An 8,398-nucleotide genomic window follows, 5' to 3' on the forward strand; every position below is an offset into this window, starting at 1 on the left:
ATGACGCACCTAGGTGGTGCAGTCTGTCGAGTGTCCAACTCTTGGTTTCAGCTCAGGTCATTATCTTGGGGATCATGAGATCGAGCCCCGCATAGGGCTGTGCACTCAGCACAGAATCAGCTCGAGACTCTCTGGTCCTCTCCCTCTGCCCCTCCCCCCACTTTTAAGATAAATAAATCTTAAAAAAAGGTAACACCAACAAGGAAAGGTGTTCTCTTGAAACGGGTTAAAATGAGAAAACAATGGTAACCTCTATTCTCAACCTCTTAAAAATATTATATATACATAATTTTTAATTAAAAGATTCAGGTGTGCAAGTGAGCGTTCACTTGAGACCCTTTCTGGTGATTAAATTAAAGCTGTCTATAACACTGGAGAAACCTGTCTTTACAATTTGGAAGCTGAACATTAGCATAATGTTGACAGGTGATTTGTCCTAGTCTATATAGTATTTTAGTTTGGGGCTCAGGGTTAGGATTATATCTACCTTCATCACTCTGCCAGAAATTCTAAGTGAAGGATGTGACCTTAATCCATAGATATAAATCAAAACCCAATTAAATACCAAATGATTAATGATGACAATCTCAAGCTCCTCTTTTGAACTCATTTGAAGAAAAGACTGAAAAAAATATAAAAATAGAGAAGTTGGACCAAAGGAAGAGGAAGGTGGGGAAAAGGAAATCATGAGAAAGGCCTTGAAAGTCAATCAGAAGTAAAAGAAATCCCAAGAAAAGTCCTGAAGTCTTATGTCCAGAGCCATTTGCCTCTACCCCCTCCGCTGCTCTGAGCCACATCTTCTACATAAAACAGACTCTGCCCTCCACAGTGTAGGGACCTGAATATTCCAACAGGGCAGGGAGTGAACACCATGGCTGATTGAACTTAACCTGCTTCCCGCACCAATAAGGTACCAGCAGAAGCTTGGTAATCTCTAATAAATTTTTTGTCTCTATGAATTTACCTCTTCTAGATATTTCATGTAAGTAGAATCAAACAATATTTGTCCTTTTGTGTCTGGCTTATTTCACTTAGTTTTATGTTTTTAAGATTTGTCCATGTTTTAGCATGTGTTGGGACTTCGTTTCTTTTTACGGTTGAATGATATTACATTTATGGATATACCACATTGTGTTTATCCTTTTGCCCATCATTGGACATTTGGGTTACTTCCACCTTTTGACAATTGTAAATAATGCTGCAATGAACATTGGCATGGAAATATCTGTTGAGTCCCTGTTTTCAATTCTTTGGGGTATATACCTCGGAGTAGAAGTGCTGGGTCATACAGTAATTCTATGTTTAGCTTTTTGAAGAACGACCAGACTATTTTCCACAGCTGCTGCCCCACTTGATATTCCCATCAGCAATGTACGAGGGTTCCAATTTCTCCAAGGATATGTTCTTTAACTGAATTTCCACCACTAATGGGCACATTTCACATCTGTGCGCCCTCATTTCATGTGTCTGGGAGAGAGAATGCCATTGGCCCAGGTTGGGTTGGATCAGGGGCTTGCCCCCAAATCAACTGGCAATGCAGGGAGGAGGGATCATGTGATACAGATGCAGTCAAGTGTTGGGGAGGCAGGTGGGATTGTGCGAGCTGAGCCGTCAACCCAGGATGTCTGTACAATACTCAGTTTCCTCTTTTCTGAAATGGGGATAATAATACTCAATATAATGCACCTGGGAGGATTAAATAAGATAATGCACAGAAAGTTTTCAGTAATTGCCTAGCACCTGATAAATACAGGTTAGTAGCAAAAGCAGCCGAGGTCTGAGAGTGCGGGAAAAGGATGCTTTGGGGGCAAGCACCGCTATCCTCGGTCAAGTGTCAAGCATACCTAGCTTTCCCGTTACAAAGGAAAGCCTCTGTTGTAGATTTATAAGCCCTGAGTTTATCCAAAGCAATTTTTGAGCCTACTTCTATTTGCAGCCTGTATCACCTTCAGCAGCAACATGTTTCGTTTCTTTACGCCTGCTTTGTCCAGGAGTCATTTGTTGTATTTGTCCTAACCGCCCCCCGCCCCCCGTTTTCAGCTCCTGTGACAGCTTCGAAGTTCTACCGCAGGAGCCCCGGGGACCTTCACCACCTCGACCTGTTCGAATTTCTGACTTCAAGCCAACGGGAGCGTTTGCACAGGTGCTGGGCTTTCTCCTGAGTTGCTTTCCAAATCATGTATTTTCTTTACATTATCTTTACAGACAAGCTTATAGCCTTTTTAGCTCTATTGAAGTGTCAGAGAGAAATCACTTCTTTACAGTGTTCACGTTAAGTTGCTGCCCATGAGAAGGACAAAGCTAAGTGGCTGCTTTGTGACTGGCTAGGTGCCACCACCGTCTCTGGGCCTTGTTCCTGCTACTCGCCACCCAGCACAGGCCATGCAAACCCGTGCCGCAAATAAAATGACAAATTATCTTACCTGCCTTTGGAGTTACTCTGATCACGAAGGAAAATTCATGACTGCAAGAGTCTACTGATTCAGAAGTCAGTGAACACATGCATTTTTTTTAGCTTCTTTTCTCTTCTATGATTAGAGGTGCAATTAGGGGCATCTGAAAAGAGCTTTTTCTCCATATAAAACTACAGAGAGCCAACTGATGCTCTTCCTTGGGCCCCCCCAACTGAGTTAATCACATTAACCCAAGCTCTGAGAAATGCTACTTGCAATGTGATCCATAGGAGACCACTGTGTCTCTTCCCCACATACAGTCACTCCCAATTATCTGCACAAATGCAGGGGTGCGGTGGTGCAGATAATTCAAAACAGCAAACAATCCAAATGCCATTTCTGCTTGGCTTGAGAATACATTATGCAAATTTTGACAGCAAATTTACCTTCTTTATTACATTTTGCTTGGATTTATATTAAAAAATTATTTGCATTCTCTATGAGTTGAGTGTGTGGGGGGAGGGGAGAGAGGAGGAGAGGAATGGCAGTCTTGGAGTTCAAGAGAATCATAAAATCTTGGCAGTGAAAGAAGCCTTAGGAATCATAATGCAACTACTCCATTTTTTTTTTTAGAGAACGCAGCCAAGGCCCAGAGAGGAGATGGGACTTACGTGAGATCCCGAAGTAAACTGGTGGCAGGGGAGGTACCAGATGCAGCCCTCTGGCTTTTTCATTCCAAGGGGAGAAACACACAGGGTTACCTCAGAAGCCCAACTGAGTGTTCCAGTGTTTTCAGGACAAACCCAAACACACAAACCATCTTGTTAGTGCTTCCAAAGGGTGAAGCTATCCACACTCTTGTTTCCGGAGGGACGAAACTTCCAGAACAAGGCTGGATCAGGAGGTTCTGCCTCCGCGTGGACTAGACAGTACCTGTTTCCCCGAGGCAGCTAATAGTCCTGGAGTGCTCTGAGCCTTCTTATCATACGCTGTCGAGATTTGAATTGCTTGGCATAAGCCAAGAGCTCTCAAGGAGAGTCACTTGAATTCTGTTTGAGTAGAGAGTAGGGAATTGTGGGGAGACCACAAACACTGAAATTAGCGGATCTGTGCCTTGGGGAGCATTGGGAGGGAGAGTGTGTGTAAACATGGTGCTTTGACTCAGGACTCCAGCAGCGTGTGCCAACCTGATGAGCTGGGATCTGGCCTCTGGTGAGTGAAGTTGACCTTGAAATAACAGCTAAAGAGCAAACACAAAGCAGATAGGCAGGCCTCCCCGCTCCGTCTAACTTTCCTAAGAAGCATAGCAGTGAGGTTCAAGAAAAGACATTGACAAGATCAGCCAGCCAGCAAACATCAGCTCAGGTGCCTCTGGGGAGCTGGGTGGCTAGAGGGGGCAGTAATGACCTATGCTGGGTTGCCCCATTCCACATCAGCTTCCAACCCGACTAGCAGCTGTGCTAAGGGTCAATGGCAGCTAAAGGCTCTTTGTAGCTTGGAGCCAACTGGCTGTAGTTCCTGTGTAAGCAGGTGTTCTCAGGACCTTGGGTCCTCCTGGAGTGATTCAGCAGAAGGTGCTAGAGCACTTGGAGGTGCTCAAAGGCTGACACGGCATTGGAGGCTGGCTTCAAATGGGAATGGAAGCCAAAGATGGAGGAGATGCTCTTTGCAGGGAAACAGGTAGGGTTTGCTTGGAGCTTCCAGTCTGGCAAGTTTGACCTACCAACACCACTTGCGTGTCCTGCACACCCTTATTTTCTGCCAAGAACGAAGACAAACATTTACATTTGAATGCAGAGTGACGTTTGAAGCTACTTAATGGCTCCCTTTTAATCAGAGATGGATTTTATTAATGTTTATTCATTCTTTTGGGGCAAAGCCTTTTTCTCTGCTCATAGCAACATCTGCTTAGAACGGCTAGGGTTATCAATAATAGCAATGTTATCACATAGTAGGTTACTAACAATAATACATCATAACCATACAACTTTAGTTTATGGAAAGTTAACACTGATGGAATAGTTTGTATAGAATTTCCCATTTATTTCCCACAATAGCCATGTAAAGTAGATAAGAGCATTTTATTATCTCCAGGTCTTTAGGGAGCTTACACAAGGACACAGTAGGACAGAAACTCGAACCCAGGTCTTATAATTTTCTTTTGCAGGTTCTATGGCTCTCCCTCCAAATACCTGGGAGGAGAGATTCAATGGCTTAGGATAAGGCAAAGTGGGAGCTATGAGCTGGACCCCAGTGCTCGGCAGGATGCTCCGTGCATGGTGAGCAGAGCAATGCTGCATTGAACACACTGCTCTCGATTACACCTGCCATTTGGATTGAGAACCTTCTACTACCAGCTCATAGAGGACACACAATAGGTAGTGGTCTACAGAGGGTAATTTGAAGATCATTAGAAAGAATTGCAAATACAAATTCGTAGGCCCTCTCCAGATCTACTGAATCAGAAACTCCGAAGGGAGACACAGCAATCCGTATTTTAATAGGTCCTTCATGTAGCTCTGATGCTCACTAATGTTCGAGAACCACTGGCTGAGACGAGGGGTCGGCAAATTTTTATTGATTTGTATATCTGTAAAGGGCCAGGTAATAAGTATCTTAGGCTTTGACAGCTACTCAATCTCTATCGAGATTATTCAACTCTGCCATTGTTGTGAAAACAGCCCTAAAGAATATGTAAATAAATGGATGAGGCTGTTTTAGTAAAACTTCATTTAGACTAATCAGAGCTCACTTGGTTGACATTAGTGCATACCAATGTGAGTATACCTATAGAATAAATTCCAGTAAGTAAAATTGCTTTTTCAAAGTATAATGCACTATTTTATGAAATTTTAAGAAGTCTTATTTATTTTTATTTTCTGATGACTTATCTCTAGCCTAAGATACCTCGCTTTTCAGTGTTACAAAGACACCTAAGTGGGTTGTTTTCCCTTTTTTTTTACTGAATTATATTTCTTTTTATATTTTATCAGTATATACTCTTATATCAGTATATATATATATTCTATATATATTTTTATATCAGTATATATCTTTTATATCAGTATTTATATCAGTATAAATACATACTGATACATTTATCAGTATACATTCTTATTTATATTTTATCAGTTAGCTTTGCTGCCCAACAAACTACCCTAAAGCTGAGTGACTTAAAACAGCAACCATTTATTATTGTTCCTGATTCAATAGTTCAGCTGGATGATTCAGCTCACCTGGGCCAGGCTTGGCTGATCTTAACTGGGCTTGTTTATGTGTCTGTGGTCAGCCAATGGATTAGCTGGGGGCTTACTCATCTAGGATGGCCTCACTCACACACCTGAAGGTTAGCAGGTGATGATGATGGTGACTCAGACACATATCTCTCATGGGAACAAGGCCAGGCTTATTCACATGGTAGCTGGGCAGCGCTCTAAGAGGTCTAGTGAAAGGCCACAGGTCTTGAGGCCGATGCTCAGAGCCTGTCCAAAGTCACCTCCACCATATTCTATTCATAATGCAATTCACAAAGTCAGCCCAGATTCAAGTGGTGGAGACCTAGACAAGTCCTCTTGATGGAAGGAGCTGCAAAGGCACATTGCGAAGTAACGTAGATTCAGAGAGGAGAATAATTGTGGCTATTTTTGCAATCTACTGCAGAGATGCTTTTCATTTTCATATTTGCCTTTTAGAAAGTTCTAAAAAAAACTGCATTGATCATGAAACTAGCGTAGAGTCCTGCATGACATTTTGGGTTTCTCCATCCCCGCTGATACATCTGGGAAAGAATTATGTTGAATAAGCCTTATGAGACCTTAATTACCTACCCAATGCTGTGAGGAAAGGTCCAATGAGGGGGGACTATTTTAGTCTCACCTAATGATCTGTGAAACTAGAACTATTTTGGAATCATTGTCCATTCCCCTATTCCTCTCCCTCTCGGTTTCTCTTGCTGAGATATAATGTACATGCAATAAAATTCACCCTTTTTAATGCAGTTCTATGAGTTTTGACAAATGCATATCGTTGTTCAACCCACAGCACAAAGAAGATACAGACCTATTCCATCACTTCAAAAAAATCCCCTCCCCTCCTCCAGCACCTGTAGTCAACCCCACACTCTACTCCCAGCTCCTGGCAACCTCTGATCTACTTCCTGTCCCTATAGTTTTACCTTTTCCAGAATATTGTAGCAATAGAATCCTACATTATATAATCTTGTGGTTCTGGTTTCTTTCCCTTAGCATAATTCCTTTAAGATTTATCCACTTTGTAGCATGGAGTTTGTTCTCTCCAACTGGTGAATAGTATTCTGTCTGTGTTCTTTTAAATTACTCTTTAGGAAATTAACTTAGGCCAAGTTCAGAGGTAGGTTCTATTCATGCAAACATGTTCTTTTCTACTCCAAAGCTTATGGAATTAGCATAAGAGCAGGAAAGAAGAAGCCCATGCAGGGGAAGAAAAGTCTTTATTTAGCCCTTTGCCATGCTAGTTACTTTTCATACCTTTCTCCTTGGAGTGGTTTCTCTCCTTTGAAGTTTTTAAAATTTTTTTTTTTTTTTTAAGATTTTATTTATTTGTGAGAGAGACAATGAGAGACAGAGAGCATGAGAGGGAGGAGGGTCAGAGGGAGAAGCAGACTCCCTGCTGAGCAGGGAGCCTGATGTGGGACTCGATCCCGGGACTCCGGGATCATGTCCTGAGCTGAAGGCAGTCGCTTAACCAACTGAGCCACCCAGGCGCCCCTCTCCTTTGAAGTTTTTAATAAGTGCTTTTTAAAGCTAGGAGCAATTTTAAAGATCACCTAATATGACCCCATTATTATTTAAAAGTAAATGTTTACGTTTTATCAAATTATCATAGGCAGGTAATTTTTAGAAATCGAGGAGTGCTGAAACACATAGCTAAAAGTCACAGCCCCAAGCCCCACCATTTCCTGGTTCCCCACAGGCCACTACTCTGTTTTCAATCCTTTTGTTTCTTCCTTCTGGTTTTTACCTACACATCTCTAGGTCATGAGCTGATACTGATGTTTGAGTTACCCTTTCTGGTGTTTTCTATTGACTGTTACGTCAGATGAAGATTTAGGTTTCTTATGCACTCTTTCCCCTCCCTCCAGACTCGTAATGTACTCATGTCACAGTTGAAGATTAAACTGACATTTGTACTTACATGACATTATTTTGACTGTGCAAACTTTGTCTACTGGTGTACCAAGTAGTCCACTATGATTGTTTCCTTTCTTGGACTTTTTCCTCTGGTGTTAATGATTGCCTCATATTTTTCATTTCCTGCTTTCTTGGTAAATATTTAATTTTTCATCAGATGATCAATCATTTCCTTCTTTTCCCTGGAACCTTCCATTTTCTTGCTCCAGTGTTGACTGGTTGCTCTCTGGGCTTGCTGCTCTCATTCTAAGAATTCTCTTTATCTTTCTCCCTTGTGTTGGATCCCTGATGATCTGTTTCCCATCTTTTCTTGTGTCTGTTTTAATCCTTTTTGTGGAGTGCATTCTTTAGTAGCTTCCAAAGAATGATTAATGAAAGGTAAAAATTTTAGGTCCTTTTATACCTGAAGATGTCTTTACTTTATTCTCACAGTTGATAGTTTGGCCAGATATAGATACAACATAATTTTCCTTCAAAATTTTAAAGACATTTCCCTACTTTCTTCTAATTTCCAATAATGCTGTTGAGAAATCCAATGCCATTGTGATTCCTGATCTTTTGTATATGATTTAAAAAACAAAAACAAAAAACCTCTAAAAGATTTAGGCTCTTTATTCCTGATGTATTGAAATTTTACAATGATATCCTTGGATGTGGGTCTTTTTCATTCTTTGTAGTGACATTCTGGAGGCTCTTTCAATCTGGAGATCCATGTCCTACAATTTTCTTGTATTATTTCTGTGATGATTCCCTCCCTGTGCCTTCCCTTGTTCTCTCTTTCTGGTACATCCATTAATCAGATGTTGGATCTCTTGGTTTGAACCTCTAATTTTCTCA

The sequence above is a fragment of the Phoca vitulina genome, unplaced genomic scaffold, assembly GCF_004348235.1.
Source record: "Phoca vitulina isolate PV1807 unplaced genomic scaffold, GSC_HSeal_1.0 scaffold4, whole genome shotgun sequence".
In the NCBI taxonomy this organism is placed as follows: Eukaryota; Metazoa; Chordata; class Mammalia; order Carnivora; family Phocidae; genus Phoca; species Phoca vitulina.